Here is a 20,079-nt window from a genome sequence, read left to right on the forward strand (position 1 = left end):
AAGTACTTCAAGCTGCAAAGTGCTCAACACTATTATTTCTAATGTTATTTCATTCACCTCTCAGGATGTTATTATTTCAAATTTAAACATGAATCGTGTAAAGCCAAGTACAGGGGTATATATCTTAATACCAGAGCTCCTGCAAAAGGATGGAAGGCAGATATGGGAGAATCCTGGAGGTTCATGTATCAACAAGCCTAGTATATGCAGTGGCAAAGATGGACTCTGTCTTAAGCATGATAGAAGGCAAGGACAGATAACCAATAATTGTCCTATGATCTTCACACGTGTGTTTGTTGCATATGCAAGGCTACAGCACTCTGCATTACACGCAAACACATGCAAATAGCCAAATACACACATACAAATTGCAATCTATATAAATAAAGTAGGTATCCTATCATCAAAACTACTATGTGGTGAATTGAAGGGTGATTGTTTCCACATAGTAAATAACTTGAGCTCACTTTTTGCACAGATGCAGCCATTAGACAACCCAGTGCAAGTGGTCCCTTCCTTTCTCTGTAAAGCCATGTGGGTATACATATCTTATGTCATTTACAGTTTTCCTTTAGGAAGCTAGCAGATTATTTCTCTGTCTGGATTTTCTATTAAAAGCTGCTTCAGCTGTAGTGTTGCTAACATGTAAAGATGTAGATTTAGGAGAAGAATCCTAGTTGCACACATATGGCTGTAAATATTCCACACCCAGAAGCAATGCAGGAGGCCACAAAGATATCTGGATGAATTTCAAACTCTCTGCAGCATGCAATATTAATTAGGAAATATGTGCATGATGCTGAACAGTGTGAAAATAAATGGAATTTATGAATTTTTAAATTTCACAAATAAAAAAATTATACAGTGTTCCTAAATAATAAATTTCAGATAAACCTACGTGAATGATTTATAAGAATAATTGAATAATAAGTTTGAAAACTACCTATGACTTAAGTATCAAAAGACCAAAAATAATACATATTTTAATATGAAGTGGACTTGCTTTTAATTTGGTTTTTTTTTTTTTTTTTTTTTTTTTTTGCTTTTACAGTGTTAGGGATACAAACCAGGGCCTTGATAATAAATGATCTACCACTGAGGTATATCCCTAGCCTAATTTTTTTTTTTTTTTTTTTTTTGGTTTTTTGAGACAGGGTTTCTCTATGTAGCTTTGCGCCTTTCCTGGGACTCACTTGGTAGTCCAGGCTGGCCTCGAACTCACAGAGATCCGCCTGGCTCTGCCTCCCGAGTGCTGGGATTAAAGGCGTGTGCCACCACCGCCCGGCGTAATTTTTATTGGGATAATTTTAGTACTGCATATGAAAATTTCACTCCATAATTATTCAAGCTATTTTAACATACAAGTCTAAGGGCCTGTATTGTTTTTTATATTTAAATGTATAAATACTTGAATATTTCCTTTCCAAACATGTTAACTCTATACATAAGAACATTGCTATTAAAACACAACTATGTGGAAATAGAATACAGCGTAAAGGATAAGAAGGAAACTAGACCAAGAAGGTTGAAGGGGGGGGTTGGAGGGAAGGACAAAGTAGGGAGTAGGGGAAGGACAACTAACTCTAAGGGTCTTGTGAAAAGCCATATGGAAACCCTCTACTGTAGAATCTCCCTAAAATACATAAATTGAATGGAGTTACCAGATAACAAGGGAAGAGAATGCCCTAAGCAGACAGCATATGTTACCAAGTTAAAAAAAAAAAATGGATTACATCTTGTTGAGTAGTTGGTCAAAGGGGTCCCTTAGAATCCCAACCCCTAAACATTTTAGACTGTTCCCAATGTTGTTGGTTACCCTCCACAACCTGAAAGTAAGGCCCCATTGCTGAAGACACCACTTACTTGTATAATCAAATATAAATTGAGCTGGTATCAAACTAGATGCTTCACCTCTGCTGACTACAATTCCTGGTGCTGGAAAGTACTATACACACTATCAGAAAAAAAATAATCATCAGTATCACCTATTTCTGAACCCTGCAATCTATAACAGTGACCTGTCTGCAAGATATACTGATGCAATATTGGCACAAACATTATAGGAATAACCAACCAGCTTTTTTTAAATTAGATTTAAGGCCCATTCCAGGAGATGAAACCCATATCTGACACTGTTTAAATAGACAAGAACCTGAGACTAGATAGGTCATGGACCTAGGAAAAAAAAACCTGACACTGTTTTTCTTCTAAATGAACATAGCACTAAAATGACTCCCAATGACATACTGATATACCTGTAGATCAGTGCCTGGCTCAACCCTCATCAGAGAACTTCTTGAAATAAATAAGAATCAACACACAAACCCACAAATGAACAACGTGATGAGAGTGAGAGACTTTGGGGCACACAGGCTTAAATAAAATGTCTTTATTAAACCCTTGCTCCTCAAGGCTCGGGGATCTATGTGGAAGAGGAGGTAGAAAGATTGTAAGAGCCATAAGTGGTAAATGACTCCAAGGAAACAGCATGCAGACACAGCAGGAATGATACACATATGAACTCATAGAGACCATGACAACACACATAAAACCTATACAAATTCAAACTTCAACATAGACAAATCCCAGCATGGAAGTTAGGAGGCAGACACAAAGTTCTACTACTAACCAAGAAGTATTGCCAATTGATATCTGTAGTAGGAAGGTTTCTCTGGTCGTACTAGTCCCCCACAGTCCCGTGGCCCGCTTATAAAATAATCACTCAGAAGCTTATATTAATTATAACTGCTTGGCCATTAGCTCAAGCTTATTACTGACTAGCTCTGACTAGCTCTTACACTTAAATTAAACCATAATTTTTATCTATGTTTAGCCACATGGCTTGTTACCTTTTCTCAGTTCTGCTTTGACATCTTGCTTCCTCTGTGTCTGGCTGGTGACTCCTGACTCAGTCCTTCCTATTCCCAGAATTCTCCTCGTCTCCTTACCCTGCCTATACTTCCTGCCTGGCTACTGGACAATCAGCATTTTATTTATCAACCAATCAGAGCAACACATATTCACAGCATACACAACAACATCCCACAGCAGATATTTGCTGGGAGAGGGAAAATTAGTTTTCTACAATGGAATGACACTGAATATGTCAACCATACTCCAGGGCAGGTCTCATGCTCAGGAATAGTTAATTAAAACAAGGACTCCACGATTGTGTGTGTGTGTGTGTGTGTGTGTGTGTGTGTGTGTGTGTGTGTATTGTTATGGCTTGTTTCCCTGTTTGTTTGTTTTGTGTTTTTGTTTATTGAGGGAGAAAAGTGCAAGTGTGAAATTTGATGGGTAGAGAGGCGGGGAGGATCTGGGAGAACTTACGGGAGGGGAAAGAATATGCTTGAAATATATTGTATGGAAAATTCAAAAATAATAAAAATTTAATAAAAAGAAAAAAGAAAGAAGAAGCACAGCTATAATCTTAGTGATTCTTCAGTGCTCAGTCATCATTTCTAGTAACTATGAGGGGTACCTTGCAGGTGTCCATGCAGGGAAGCAAACCTCAAAGAGGTAAGAATGAAAACTTGGTTCAGATTAACTTCATCAGCCTGGATCAGACTTGGGAAGTCTGATGACAGGTGGTTCTTTTCCAGCATATTTAAAACATAGTACAATTTGGAAAAAAGTCTACTGGTGTGATACAATCCCCGGTGCACAAGGAAGTATAATGACATCAAAACTGAACGCAGGGTACATGTCAGTTCTTCCAAGAAGATGGTGTCTAGAGATAGGCTAGGATCTGGCCTAGGGAAGGATCTGGCCTGATTTCAGTCATACAGATGGTGTAGAGGTCATTTGGGCTATTAGCTACCTCTGGTCCTGGTTGTGGGAGCTTGGAGGAGCCTCTGGCTATATAGATAATGTAAGGGTCATTTAGACTATTAGGTATCTCTGGTCCTGGTTGAGGGAGTCGGAGGGAGCCCCTGGCTGTAAGGGTCATTTAGATTACTAGCCACCTCCAGTCCTGATGTGTGAGCTTGATATGGCCTGGCCCAACAGATAACGCAGATCAGCAGGATATTAATCATCTTCAATTCCCAGCCATCTGGGAAGAACAGGTATTTCCTCCTTTGAGGAGACATCCCTGAGTGATTAACATTCCTGGTTTCCTGGATGTCTGTGAGTGCAAGCATCTTCATGCTGTGCTCCCAACAACAGTGCAGTTTGGGAGTTTCCTTATATGCACAAGTAACAGACCAAGTGATCTTATTGTCTTATTTATTTTTAATGTTCTCTCTACCTCCCAAATAGAATCACAGTATCTTATAAATAAGTATGCCATAGCATAAAAATTTGATCAAGTAAATTGAGGCAAAGAGAAAAGATATTGCAGAAAAATAGGATAACCTATAAAGTAAGGTTGGAATGTATATGGCTCAGTGCAACTACCGAAAATGGGGGGAAAATGATTGTCATATGATACACTGTATGGCTTGTTCATGGGGCTAATACCATTTGTGGTTTGGAAATCTATAGGGCATCTCTCCTGTGAATAATCGTAAAGCAGACCTTTCTCTGATATAATATGCAGCATGATTGGTGCCATCTCCACGCTGGTGATGTAACACGGGCCTTATGACAACTCTAAGATCCCAGAGCAACAAAGGTCAGTATTAGTCCGCTTTATACATGTCTGCTTTAGTCAGAGCTCTCCAAGTAATAGAAATGGTGAAAATGTGCTTGGGGGATTCTATCAGGTGGATCGCGTGATCAGAGGCTAGAAAACTAAGCTGGGTGATATCAGTTGCTATTCAGTCCATGAAGCTGGAGAAACCTCAAAACCAAGAGAGTCAATGGTGTAGTCATAGTGCAGACCTGAAGGTTGAAAGTTCCTTAAAGAAAGGCTACGCAAGTCCACAGAGGCTGAGGTCCAAAGCTGAAGATTACAGCTCATCAGCCTCAGAGGCAAGTGCCTTTACTGACTGAGACATCTCACCAGCCCTCACGTTACTTTTAAAACTAGACTTTCAATCATACAAGGGCAGATTACCTAAAACATCAGGAATGAGTGGATCAGTACTGAAATATCCATGAGCACTTTGCCCCTGATCCCCTTAACTACTTCCTTGCCTTACTAGAAACTAGAGCTGATTCAAAAGTGAAGAGAAGGCTTGAATCAATTTGCACAATCTACTTGTCAAGTCGTGTGAATGTACTCTGGAAGAACTTTCTGTATTACACTCATAACCAAGCATTTCCTTTCAGGCACTGACTGCCAGGAAAACCAAGACTTGAACCCTAGCCAAAAAGAATTACAGGTAAATCCCAAGATTAATTCTTGTCAAACCAATTAAATCAGATGCCAATAGTATCAGAAAATTTAGTGAGGCATATAATGGACTTGATTCAAAATTCAAGGAGTAAAAATGGGAAAATTACAGACCATAGTGTCTGACTGAAAGAAAGAGGAAGGAAGTTGAAGAATGATAAACTAGAAGACAAAGGGGTTGGGAAGAGGGAAGCAAGGCAGGATAAAGTGTGTATGGTTTCCTGTATCCGTTGCATGAGATGTTAGTTCCCAATCCAATGGGTCTCACTCAGTGCAGGTGTTTGTGCACAACCTGATGACACACAAAAAAATCACAGGGCTGAGAAGAGAATTTAGCATGATGCACAAAGAACTACTGCCTGTAGACGAATTTCTAAAAGGTCTTATTAAATAAAAAACACAGAGCCAAATACAGTAGTGAAAGCCTTAGATCAGGGAAATAGGGAAAGCCACCAACCAACCTTACCTCACCAACTCTGCAGCTTCCCAACGTGAGTTACTTCCTGTCTACCCATGCTTTTATTATTGCCTTGCTGTTCTGCCCTCTCATTGGCTCTCTTAGCCCAGCTACATCACTTCTTCTTCCTACACAGCTCTGTCACTTTCTGTATGTCTGTACAGACCTCCAGGCCTCTATGGCTGGTACTGGGATTAAAGGCGTGTGACTTTTTGTTTGTTTGTTTGTTTGTTTTGTTTTTTTTGAGACAGGGTTTCTCTGTGTAGCTTTGCGCCTTTCCTGGAACTCACTCTGTAGCCCAAGCTGGCCTCAAACTCACAGAGATCCGCCTGCCTCTGCCTCCCGAGTGCTGGGATTAAAGGCATGCGCCACCACCGCCCGGCATGTGTGACTTTTTAAAGACGTTTGACTCTATTCCCTACTGTGGCCTTGAACACACAAAGATCCTGCCTGCTAAGGTATTAAGGGCTTGTGCTGCCTTACTTCTCTGTTTGCTTAAAATGGCTGGCTTTTCCTCCTGATCTCCAGGCAAGCTTTATTTATTAATGTACAAATAAAAAATCACCACAATTCAACACAAATAAAATATCACAATTGCCAGGATCAATTAAAGATAAAGATGCAAAGTGTGTAGAAACAAATACTCCCACACTTAAAAATACCCAAAACAGTGAATAAAAACAGACATTAGGAAGAGGCAATTTTTAAACAGAAAGAGGGACATCAACATCAGGAGAGGAAAAGAGTTCAGAAAAAAAGACAATGCTGTAGAGGTTGGAGAGGAAGTATTGTTATAAGTAGAAACTGGGTAGGAATTTCCCACACTGAAGTCTGGCACTGTGGGGTTGACTGTGTAACATACCAAACCCCGAGTGGTGCTCCCTTTTTATTATGAGCCTTTAGCTAAGCGGGGGTAGAGCAGTAACCTGCAAATCAAATTTAAATACTGCAAGAGGGACAAGGGGCTCAGTGGGTTATGTAGTGTTGCTATAATAGTATTGATTTGGGAATAAATCTTATTATAGGGAGGAATCATTTTGGACACTATCCCAGAGAATTTACTTAATGAAATACCAAAATTCCCCATTACATAACATTCTCATTTATAAAGCAATCCCATAAGTGGATCCTGAACACATCATCATAATTAAGTTCTAGGGTATATAAAAATTCAGTCATGGCAAGCAGGACTCTTATCATAAAAGAAGTTTTCTGTAGATAAATTCCAAGATATTACTGAACACTTCCTATATATGGGAGTGAATAAAAGAGGGTGAGACTATTAACTATAGAAGTCCTTTACCTTGCAGATCAATTGGAAAACAAAGGACAGGTAGAAATGTACACCTGATTCTGTGAATAGCAAAGGCTAAAAACATGTTTAAAGAGTAAAGTAGCTTATAGGGGAAAGGTGAACCATTAAAGGGCATTGAACTTAAGCTTAATTTCAACCATATGTCTCTTGGAAAAGTGGCCCACCAATACTAAACTACAAAGGGACTCCATGAGCAAAGGAGCAAAGGGAAAAATATACAAGATGCATATGATGCGTCCTTATATATTTGTTGTTAGTCTAGAAAGACTACTTGTTTTACAGTTTGATTTTGTTTCTTGCCACTTTTCTGAAATTGTTGATCATTGCTAGAAGTTTTCTGATGGGGTTTTGGGATCTCCTGTGTATAATATAATACATCTGCAAACAGGGATAGTTTAACATCTTTTCCTACTGGTCTCAGTTTTATCTCCTGTTTTTGTCGGACTGCTCCAGCTAGTGTTTCAAGCATGTCACCCAAAAGGAGCAGAGACAGTGAACAGTATTATTCCTGAGCTTAATGTATTCTCTTTTAGTTTTTCTCCACTTAGGGTATGTTGGCTGTGGGTTTGTCATACATAGTCATTATTATGTTGAGGAATGTTTCTTCCAGTCCAACTCTCTCTAAGACTTTTATCATATATCCACATCAGATTTGTCAAAGACCTTTTCTGCATCTATTGAGAGATAATTTGAGTCTTGTCTTTAAGTCTATGGATTTAATTTATTATATTTAGTGACTTGCATGTGTCATCCTTGCATCTCCAAAATAAAGCCATCTTGACTGTGGTGGGTGATCTTCTTGATATGTGCCTGTATTCGGTTTGCTAGTATTTTACTGAGGATTTTTACGTCCAATGTCATCATGGCAATAGGTCTGTGCTTTGGTTTGGTGCTTGTTGTGCCTGTACCTGTAATAGAGAGCTGCTGTCTTTGTAGAAAGATTTTGGAAATGTTTCATTGGTTTCTTTTTTTTTTTCAAATAATTTAAGAAATATTCATTGTAGATTTCCCTTGAATGTCTGGTAGAATTCTGCAGTGAATCCATCTGGGCCTGGGCTTTTTTAGATAGGAGGATTTTTATTGCCATTTCAAAGTCCTTATTTGTTATGGGTCAATTTAGGTTGTTAAACTCTTCTTGCCTTAACTTTAGTGGTTCTGATGAGTCTGAATAATGTCATGAGATTTGCAGGTAAATGGACTGAACCAGAAAATATTACACTGAGTGATATAACCCAGGTTCAACAAGACAAATGCTGCATGTTCTCTTGTGTTTATGCGACCTAGCTCTGACTCTTTAGATGTGAGTATGTAACCCAGAGTAACCAAAGAAACCTGAATAGTAAAAAGAAATGGGGCAAGAGGGCATTCAAGTGACAGGGCTAACAGGACACAGGTGTAATAATGAGGAAAAATGGGGAAAATGGGATGGGGGACTCTACCTAAATAAGACAGAAGGAAGAAGGAAGGATAAACAATGCTAAGGATATTTGGGGAAAAAAACCATAGGGAAATACTATTTTATGATTACTTAAAAATACATATATGACTTAGTTAGTGCTTTATTGCTGTGATGAGATACCATGACCATGGCAACTCTTATGAAGGAAAATATTTAATTGGTGCTGGCCTCAGAGGTTTAGTCCATTATCATCATGATCAGAAACATGGTGGCACGAAGGCAGACACTGTGCTGGAGAGGTAACTGAAAGTTCTACATCTGGACCTACATCTGTAGGCAGCAGGAAGAGCAAGTGAGCCACTGGGGCAGGCTTAAGCTTCTGAGATCTCAAAGCCCACCCCCCAGTGACACACTTCCTCCAACAAAGCCACACCTCCTAAGAATGCCTCTCCCTGTGGACCTATAAGGGCCATTTTCATTCAAACCACTATAATATGTAACGTGTATAAGCATCAAATCACCACAATATGTAACATGTATAAGCATAAGCATAGACACACATATTTTTAATGTAGCTATACCAGTTGGAGTGATAATGCTACCCACAAGAGCCATAGACTATCTGACACAAAACCCCACTGCCAGGCATAGGAAACTTCCCTTCAAATTGTTGGTTCTAGGAGTCCAAGAGATCCCAAAACAACATAGACCATTTGATCTCCTTAGATTCCTCCCAGAACTTGGCACTAAGACCCTATTACTGAAGATACCATATGCTCACTTCAGACACAGGGTTTGGAGTAATAGAACTGGAATGAACCTGGAAGCCTCCTACCTAAGGAGTAGCTTTCATAGCATCTGAAGGTGCTATAAAAGCTACCAAGAGTGAAAAGTAATGATCGTCCTACCCAGTTGTAAAACCTATGGACTACAATAAGGACCAGCCAACAAGATATCCCTAGAGGTGTAATAGTAGTACTTATATCTAGGGGGTAACCAACAGATATCAAATTGGCCTATTCCAATAAGGGAAGTCATACCTGGTACTATGACTATCCTGGTAAGCCTAACCAACTATCTGCGTCTAGTAAGGACCATAGAGGAGGACCTACTTCTGCCTCTTTCTGAAACTGGTATAATTTCCAACTGCATTCTAAATACTTATACTCACAGATAAAAAGTGTAGCTCTCATCCCTCAACAAAGAAGCTCCTTTCTGCAGCAGATAGAGATGATTACAGAAATCCACACCTGGTCAACATTCAGAGAACAACAGCTTATGGGGTGCTCAACATCAACTGATACGTCCACAACAAAACACCCACACCCGGGGCTTAGGGACGATTGCAGAAGAGGGGACAGAGAGTTTGTAAGAGCTGCAGGACTGGGACATCTGCTTCAAGATAATGTCTCCTGTCTATGAGAGGGAAACTGTACTTAGGAAATCTCAACAATATTGTTGCTTATATAACACCTGCATAATGACAACATGTGTTGACATTCTAACACACAGGGGAAATCTCACAAAGCTCTGTGATGCTGAGAGAAGAAGAATCAGTCTTCTCCAGGAAAGAGAACATAATCGGTTATCCTATGATAAGAAGTCATACACATATGAGCAACACCAAATGGATTTCAGGTTTTATTCATATGTACATAAGTGTGTATACCTATATCTGTCAATGTGTATGTGTGGATAAGAGAGAGAGAGAGAGAGAGAGAGAGAGAGAGAGAGAGAGAGAGAGAGAGAGAGAGAGAGAGACAGACAGAGAAAGAGAGAGACAGAGAGTGTGTAACAATAACTAAAGAAGAATAGGTCATGAATTTGAAAGGGAAGTGACAGAAACATGGGAGGAGTTGTATGGGGACAAGGAGTCGTGGAAATAATGTAAACACAGGACTTTCAGGAGCTGAGGAAAATACGATGAAAGCTTCTTTCCTTTCCTGTGGCTTTTCACAGATTAAAGAGATACCAGGATTACTGGAGACAGATGTTAGCTGCCAAATAGACAAGTAGCATTCAGGAGTCACTTTAGGCTCTTATATTTGAGTTTGTGCTAAATAAATAGTAGTTAATACACTCACAATATTTTACATAAGAGTGTGTTAGGGAGATCATTGCAGTTTGGAAGAGTTCTGCACTCAGTTGGTTACCTCTGGGGAAACAGGTTATCACTTTCATCGCAGTAAACATAGCATAGGCTGTTTATTCATGACATTCCATTGAGTCCTTTGTTTCATATGGAAAAAGATGAATTTGAATCCTGGGATGTTGTTAAAATATTATCTTGTATCCTTAGGGAAACACTGTAGGATTGCTGAACTACCTCCAACTACTAACTGGTTTTGTTACATCACAAATGTAAATTTAAAAAAAAAAAGAAACAGAAGAAATGCAGTTGAGATGGTTATATTGAAGTTAAAACACAGTGAAAATACTCTTGTCATTAAATTATGAAATATTCTATAAAAAGATGAACTTAGAATTCCATTCTTACTATCATCTTATCAAAGTAATAACTATATAACAGTGTGAGGAGTACTGAGTAACATTCTTTAAAAAGGAGAAAATGTGCCCAGTCCCAGCTGATACATCTACAACACAACTCCTGCACCTGAGGCTCAGAGAAAATTGTGGAAGAGGGGGGTGGAAACATCATAAGAGCTGGAGGAAGTGGAAGTTTGCTGTAAGATGGGGTCTCCTAGAAGTGTAAGAAGCTACATCCATGAAGTCTTCACAATGTCATTGCCTAAACATGAGCTGGTCAAGGGCAACATCAATAGACAAGCTGAAACAAAGGAGGCTTCAACCTCCCACAAAGATTCACAGGCAACTAACACATGTTGAACAGGTATAAACTTCCCCAGGGAAGAGTGCACTAATTGTTTGTTCAATACTAAGCATACAAGTAACACTATATGTACCAATCAGGAGATATACATATACAAATGTGTGTGTGTGTGTGTGTGTGTGTGTGTGTGTGTAAAGAAAGGCCATGAATTTGAAAGAGAGCAAGGTGAGTTATATAAGAAGCCTTGGAGAGAGGCTAGGAAAGAGGGAAAAATGATGTAATTATAAAATTATTTTAAAAAGTAGATAATGATGCTCTCCTTTGATTCAGAAATCTTTGGAAATGCTATGCACATATATGAGGTTAGAAGTTGGTTTGAAATGTTTAAAAAAAGGAACACGATATTTAAATGAGACAAACGGCTCTGAGAGTTAATGGAAACAGATGGATGGCAATTAGAGAACACGAAGCATGAAACATTGCTGCAAATAGTTCCCGCCTGGAGAAGGGCAGGATGATCCGAGCCTGGGAATGGGAAGACTGAGAAAGGCCAAGACAAAATCCCTGTTCCAGCTCCTGTTGAGCCTTTACTTCCAAGTGGAAAAGGCAAATGAGCTTTAAATGAAACAAAGTAACGTAAGAGATGTGACCTCGGTGACTCAAAGTATCCATATAATTACTCTCCCTCTCTGCTTCCGCCCTCCCTCCTGCTCCTCCTCATTGGATCTAGTCACATCTGCCCCCAAAGCTGGGATTTGCTTTCTAGCTTTGTCATTCTCTTCTTTACTTATTTATTTTTAAGGAGTGTCCCAATTTTATCTCACATCTGCAAATTTAACAGATTAGAGGGAAATAAACAAGGAGGAAAGAATTAGGAGGGGCACTGGCTTCTGAGATGCAACATCCCCTTGCCTGAGAAATTTAGAAAAGCTAAATAAAACAGAAGGACAAACTTTAATATGGCTTACAGACGTACGAACTATTTTGTAAGTGTGAAACAGTCAGGTGAGAGTCTGCAGTTTGGGAAAGCACACTTAACTGGATGACTGGGTGTGTTGAAAAGAATAGTTTTGTTAATAGTATCATTTGATATATCATGGCTGTTTTTATTTTCTTGTTTTGTATTAATTTTCTGAGAAAAGCATATGAAGTAATAGGCTTCATCGTGGTATCTTCATATATCTGTCATGATATTTTATTCCCATTCATCACCCGCCCCCCCTCAAGCTCATGATTTTCACCCAGTGTGTCCCTTCAGAGACTATCATTTCATGGTAACTAGTGTTGGGTAGGCGGTGCTACACATGCTTCAGATCCATAAAATGTGTATGCTGACCACTAGAAATCTAACTGAAATCATGTTATATCAAATAAGATAAATGCTACAAGAAACCATACACACAAAGAATGGAAAAAAAAAAAAAGGAAATAGACTTTGCTAACTATGCTACCGGGCACTGAATATTCTTGGAGCATTTAGCACAACAAATTCATAAGTTTCCTTCAGAGTGTAAATATTCAAAAACGCACAAAAAACAAACAATGCTAATTCTTAAAGAAGTTTTGCCTTCCTGGATAGAAACTTAGGTGATTTGTTTAAGTATTGTGATGGTATAAAGAGGGCAAAAAGCAATGTTATTTTAGACTATTGTGGACAAATACCACAGGTCTGTATGGCACATAGGGAAACTCTACAGTGCTACCAGCTTGCACGAAGTCAGCCGTAGACAAAAGCACCACCTGTGATGAGGCTTTCATGCTGCCCTGTCCTGTCTGAGACCTGAAGAGTCCTACCTTCTTCATGCTTCCTTCTTCTTCTCTGGCTCTTGTTGAGTCCTGGACAGTGAACTGCTGCTGCCTTTAGAGATCCCTTTGTCCCCAAAAGTAGTCTTAGAAATTAGAAATTCCGTCTAACATTTGCAATAGTTAAGCCTTCTAGGCAAACATCTCTCTTTCTCAGGCCGGTTGTGCTCCTGCACACACTTCAGACAACTTCCTCATCAGCACCAGCATTCTTGAATCATCAGTCTGTTCCACTTGAATTTCCCCTAATCGGTATGTTAGAGATTACTGTATAATCACTGTTGTACCTTTTTCCAATCTGATAGTATACACTTTCCTGTAGTTTTATTATTGTTGTTGTTATATTTGTTGTGGCTACCTGCAGCCTATTACCAATCAATATAAGAAGAGATGTATTTACAAGCAACACAGTAATCATTACAAAAAGGGTGTTTGTTGGTCCATGTGGTATTGAAGAGATGTATCAATTGTATTAGAAAAAATGTATGAAATAGTATATCATATTCATAATATTTAATAATTTTGAATATTGGAGAATAGTACATAAGAAATAGCACTGGCCTATTAATCTGTGGAAATGAGTTTTAGCCACTGTTCTCTTATTCATTTCAGCAGTGGTATTTCATTTTTATGCAACTAAATTACATTCATCATGCTCACGCTAAGCCTGTGTCATGACAGTTTCCAACCAACAGAAATAACCTCTATTTTCACCTATAGTTTTTAAGGCATGTTAAGCTAAGTCATTTTTTTTTAATCTTACAAATGCGAGGTTCTTTTTGCAGACATGAAGTCAAACTAAATGTTATCTCTGCCCTCAGGGAAATTTCAATCCAGCTGAGGAAATGAAACAAATTATAATAATCCAAATTTGATTATTGGCTGAACATGATCTAAGTTTCCCATTCCCTTTGGTTGTACAATTAAACTACAAAGAGCATTTGAGTATGAAGATTACCTGACTACAACAGCCCAGACCCCATTAATCATCAGCATTGAGTCAGCATGGCACATGTTCCTGTCTTCTCTCATCACTTAGCCAGCCTAAGGCATGTGCCATGAAATGTCCTAAGAGCTTTCTCTTCAGTGATTATTTATGGACATTATCATGTACTTTTACAAGTAGAAAAAGTAGGAGTCAGTGCAGTTAAATTCCTTAACCAAGTACCAAAACTAGATCCACTGGAGTTTTATGACCCCCTAATCTTTTCAATAAAACATAGTTGTACTCCTCTGTGGTGTCAGTGATGACAAAATCATTGTACCTTCAAGTCTAGTAAGTAGTATAAACAACCTCTTAGATGTTTCCCTAGCAACAGTGGAAGCTCATCAGTGCAGTGTGTACAAATTATTGCATTCAATAAATTAGAAAAGAATTGAATTCCACTAATAGTGACTGTTTACAACAGTGTTTTGAGAAGAAGTCTGAAAATTTATTTAAAATCAGTGAAAAAAATGCCATTTTTATTATGGTCATAGGAAACACAAGTCATTGCATGTCTTCACTTCCCCTCCAATCCACAGAGTGCCACAGCAAATGTAACAGACCTACAACATAGTGTTTATGATTTACTGTCTCTTCATGTTTTGCTACAATACATGTTATAATCTACTATGCCTCTTTGCCTCTCTCATAAGATACTAATTCTTCTACTTTTGCTTATATTGACTACTTCAAACAGCTGTTCTGATAGTCACTAAGGGACACATTTTTAATCTATTTGATTTATTATCTTTACAGACACGACTGCAGTGGTGCTTTTGAATAGTTAGATATTATACAGACATAAAGAATCTAACTTAACATATAGGAATAAAAAGTAATTTATAGTCCCAAAGAATTGAGTTGCAGTTACCATAGTAACCTTAACAGTGAACGTTAAGCTTTATAAGGTAGAAAGCTCACCCATAATAGTGCAGAAACATGGCTTTTTCACGCTTAATAAGCCAGATATATTATATATCATAATTGTGTGCAATAAATTACTTCTGTGGAGTAAAGAAACCTCTAAGATGGTAAATCAGCAATTTTTAAGGGTTGACTAGCTTCTTCAAAATGTCCTGTGGGCAGAAAAATTATACTTCCGCAGCAAACTGTCTATTGATATCTATGTAATAAGAGAAGTGAACATAAACATTTAAGTATATAATATACTTGAAAATAAAGACAAATTTCTAATGTTTTCATAAACCTTGAGAGTTGTTAAGGACCCTAGAGACCCGTCAAATCAAAAGTATGTTGAGTGAATCACCTAATAGATTGCAGCCAGTCTTAGCTGAAATCTCCAATATAGATCATGCTTTCTCACCACACAGCCCTTCTTAAAGATTGAGGTGTTGTTACAAGATTGTTTCTTTGAGCCTACAATATGCCCTCTCTTTGCTCCTTGGAATAACACAGAGTGAAATTAATCCCATAACATCACTTGACAGTTCTTTCAGTATTTAAAGACAGCTCTTAAGGTGTTTTTCCACTACCCCGATTCCTCAGGTTAATTTTGTCTGTGGCCCTTCGACATTTTCAGTAGATCAAAGTTCTCTGACACCCCAGCATCCACTGGCCATGTAAGAGATTGTAAATGTCTCTTTTGAGTTAAGGGGGGAATGGGTGCCAAACTGAGCAAAGTAACGGTTTGACGTGTCCATTACATTCCACAAATTGGACCAATGGGCCCTTATGACTGTCTCTGAGAAAGGGATGCACATTTTCTATAACAGTCTTATTAACCATGTGGTCAACTAACCACTCCAGATATGTTTCACATGACCTGTTTGCTGGTTGCTTTTCGTGCTCATGTATTTGTAATTCTGAGTCTAGGTGCAGAGTTTTACTTCTGTTAAATTTCTTCTTGCAGTATGACATTCAGCCTTGAATTTAGAATTGCAAAATAAAGTTCTGAAATGTGAGTCCTCTTTTGCCAAGTTTTAACAATCCAGTCATTTGAGGCTAGAGATACAATTTAGTGGTGGAGTACTTGCCTAGCATGTGTGAGGCCCTGGGCTTGGCTCACGGTGTAATTTAAAACAAAATCAAATAAAGGTTATTTTTTATTGTCTTAGGGTTACCATTACTATGATGAAATACCATAGCCAAAAGAAACTTGGAGAGAAAGAGTTTATTTTAATTACACTTCCAGGTAACAGTCCATCACTGTGGGAATTCAGGGCAGGAATTCAAACAAGACAGGAACCTGGAGGCAGGAACTGATGTCAAGACCATGGAGGGGTGCTGCTTATTGACTTGTTCTTTGTGGCTTGCTCAGCTTTTTTTCTTATAGAACCCAGGATCATCAGCCCAGGGATGGTATCATGCACAATCGGCTGGGCCCTCTGCCATTATTTGCCCTCTATCATTCACTAATTAAGAAAATGCCTTCTTGCTGGATCTTATGGAGACATTTCTCATTTAAGGTTCCCTCCTTTTAGATAACTCTGGCCTGTGTAGAGTTGCTATAGCTAGTACTTCTCGGAATATAGTTCAGCTGGTACAGTGCCTGCCTAGCATGCATGAAGTTCTGAGTTCATTTCACACTATCACATAAAACTGGATATGATGGTGGCCAGCAGCATCTGGGAGGCAAAAGGATCAAAAGTTGAAGGTCATACTTGATGACAAGCTAATTGAGGCCTGCCCCCAACCCCAAATCTAATAATGCATCTTTTATTTTCATTTATGTAACTGTTGACCCAAATAGATTTAGGGAGGGAACTCTCTACTTTTCTATGGTTGCTTGCATTCTAGATTGAAGCAGAGATCCAGCTGACATCCTTATCTTTAATTTTATGCCTAAATACCCTTTAGGACTATCAAGTAACAATCTTACATAAACTTCAAAACTACCTATAAGACTGACTTATAGTAACTATTACCTTTGTTTTATAGATGATGATAATTGAAAGATCATATAGATTTCAAATGGTTCAGCTAAGCCTAAAATATAGTCCCAGTTTTCCCCTTGTATATTATCATACCTTCCAGTTAGGACTACACACATTTAGAAGGAAAAGATCACAGAACACACTCATTCCCTAATTCAATATGCCATTGAGAGTCACATAGTATCAAGATCCTCGAGGTCTTCCAACTGATGGATTGATTTAAATCAATGCCTCTATGCTTTCTTATTATTTGAGTCATTTCATTTATTCAAGAATCATTTTTATAAATCTCTACCCTAATTTTTTGAAAAGAATAGAAATCTCTCATCAACTACATGCCATATCCCACTTTAGAGTCTCTCAGAAGAAGTATGTCTAGCTTTTCACCAAAACTTTTGAGATCTGCTTTCCTATTTTTTTTTTTACATTTTTCTAATGGTCTCTGATTTTCTATCAAGAACAGGCTAGCCAAGAATATGGACATGAGTACCCCATGCTACAGAAAAATCCACTGTGATTAAAGAGGTTGACCAGATGTTTTCCCTCTGATGTAAGCAGGAAAAGTAGAGAAATATTTCCCTAGTCCACATATTTTCTATAGATAAAGCATTGGAAATTTCAACTATTAGTGAAGTGCAGTTACTGCTATTCCTGACATATATGTTAGGGTGAAGTGTAGTTACTACTATTCCTGATATGTATGTTAAAGTGATTATTCCACATGGTAAAAATTTTGATAATGTATACACAAATCATAAAATTCTCATATCTTTAGGGCAATGTGTCTTGTCTCTATCAAGGTTTATGTGACATGGCTTATAAAAAATGTGAACTCTTACATGTCAAAAGAAGCCCTTATTAGGTCTCCAGTTACAGTGATTACTAACAGATGAAAAAGTGACTACATCTAAAGCCACTACTACAAAGGACAGTGGCAGGTAAAGGCACTTGATTCTTGGAGAGAGAAATTTCCTTTATTGAGTCAGATCTTTGATGTACACAGTGTGATGAAGTCACATGAACATGTTAGAAGATTTAGATTTTTTCATTTGTTTCATTGCTTACTCTCTTTCCAAAATGGAATATTGCCTCACAAGAAAGTAGGCAAGAAAACATCATATTGGCGCTTCATAATACCTCCTATCATTTCTCATTTTCTGGAATCAATATCAAGTGGGAAATGTGTGTTTCTAACACGTCCTGGGGTGACAGCAGCAACATCAAATACCATGTTTCCTCCTGTTGGTTTTATGAAGCACCTTACATGTGTTATCTAGTTCAAGTCTCTCACAGCAGCTGTGTGAGGCCATTGATAAGAAAGATGAGAAAATTGGGGTTCTTGGAGAGTCAATTACTACCTTAAGTGAAAAAAAAAAAAACTAGATAGGGACATCAGTGTTCTGAGACATAGCAAAACAGATTTCCTTCAACTTAAAATATTGTATTCTTTTTACTGTATTACAACCATGAGGAAAATTATAGTATCTCTAAAATTTCCATCAGAAGGATACAAAAGAGAGTTAGAGTCAGAGGTTAACGATAGTATATGTCTGAATAAGTGATGGTAGATAGACCTAAATAGCAAGGTCTTCCACAGGAAAAAATAGCTTAAAGGAATGTTGTATAGAAGGCTTGGATGATAAGAACTCTCCAATAACAAGAATGCCAGTGACTCAGCCTCCAAAAATTGCCCTCGATTGATATGGAGCCTATGATGAATTTCAGAGCTGGAGAGGGCCTTTAGTTTCTAAGAAACATTTCAATGACCACTGTAAATAAAGTGGGGAAAGGCCTTGGATGATCAGAAAAAGGTATTGCCCAATCTTATTTCTTAAAGTCTGAAGAAAACTACATTTGTGTTTGCCAAATCTTCTGCCTCCTACCTTTGGAAAGGTTATACGCTCTCTTCCTACTGTACGTGAAAATCGTGAGGCCTACTTTGACCAATGAACAGAAGTGATTGCATCAGCACTGTGAGTGTGTACTTTGTCTTGTCTCTCTCTCTGCCTAAAGAACAGAACATGCTGAATGGGTACCATTTCTTCAACCTGTTTTCTGGAAATAAGAAAACATGGAGGAGTGTTATAACAAACCTGTAGTAAGCATATACCATGTGTGGGAAAAAAAATGTGTGTAGTTTAACTAACATCTTGGGTTGTTTGTGACTACAAAATAACATAACTCTTCCTTTTTCTCTGTGCTTACCCTTAAGGACAAGATAGACACACAAATCAAATCTTATAGTATTTCTTCGTAAAACCAGATAAAGAAAGGGCAGGGAAGACTGGGGAGATGGCTCCATGGGCAAAGCACTCGCTGTGCAAGGATGGTGACCTGAGTTTGAATCCCCAGAACATCTGTAAAGCAGAGTAGCCTACGTCTGAGCTCCTACAGCATCTTCATTTCTTTTCCCTTTTCTGTGATAAAACACTAGCAGAATCAACTCGAGGGGGCAGGGCTTATTCTGTCTTACAATTCAAGGATACATTGCATCATGGCCCAGAAGGCAAGGCAAGAGGAGCCTATGGTAACACACATCACAGCCACAATCAGAAAGTAAAGAGAAGTGAATGGAGATAGATTCTCAGTCCACGGTCTCAGCCGGAGGAGGTTGATGGCTTGGTGTTTTGTGGGACTCCCGAGAGTGAGAGTAGGGGTGTCTCTGACCCCTTTGTCTGCTCTTGGCATTCTTTTTCTCCTGCTGGGTTGCCTCGCTCAGTCTTGATGTGGGGGTTTGTGCCTGATATTACTGAATCTTGTGCCACATTTGGTTGATGTCCCTGGGAGGCTTGCTCTTTTCTCAAAGGAGACTGGAAGGGGAATAGCAGCTCTGAAGGAGAGAGGAAGTGGGGGAGAAGTGAGAGGAGTGGAAAGAGGGGAAGCTATGTCAGCATGTATTATATGAGGGGAAGAAAATGAATGGTGCCACTCACAGTGGATGCGTCTTCCTACCGCTATTGACATGATCAAGATAATCTCCACAGCCAGGCCCAGAAAACAGTCTCCTTTCTTCTGGGTGATTCTAGATTCTGTGAAGTTGACAAAGGACGTGGGTCATCACATACAGCAAGATGGAAGACAGAGATAAACTATTTAGAAGCTCACAGGCCAGGTAACCTGACCTAAGCACTTGCAAACAGCATGATAGTCTGTCTTA

The sequence above is a fragment of the Peromyscus eremicus genome, chromosome 4 (assembly GCF_949786415.1).
Source record: "Peromyscus eremicus chromosome 4, PerEre_H2_v1, whole genome shotgun sequence".
NCBI lineage: Eukaryota > Metazoa > Chordata > Mammalia > Rodentia > Cricetidae > Peromyscus > Peromyscus eremicus.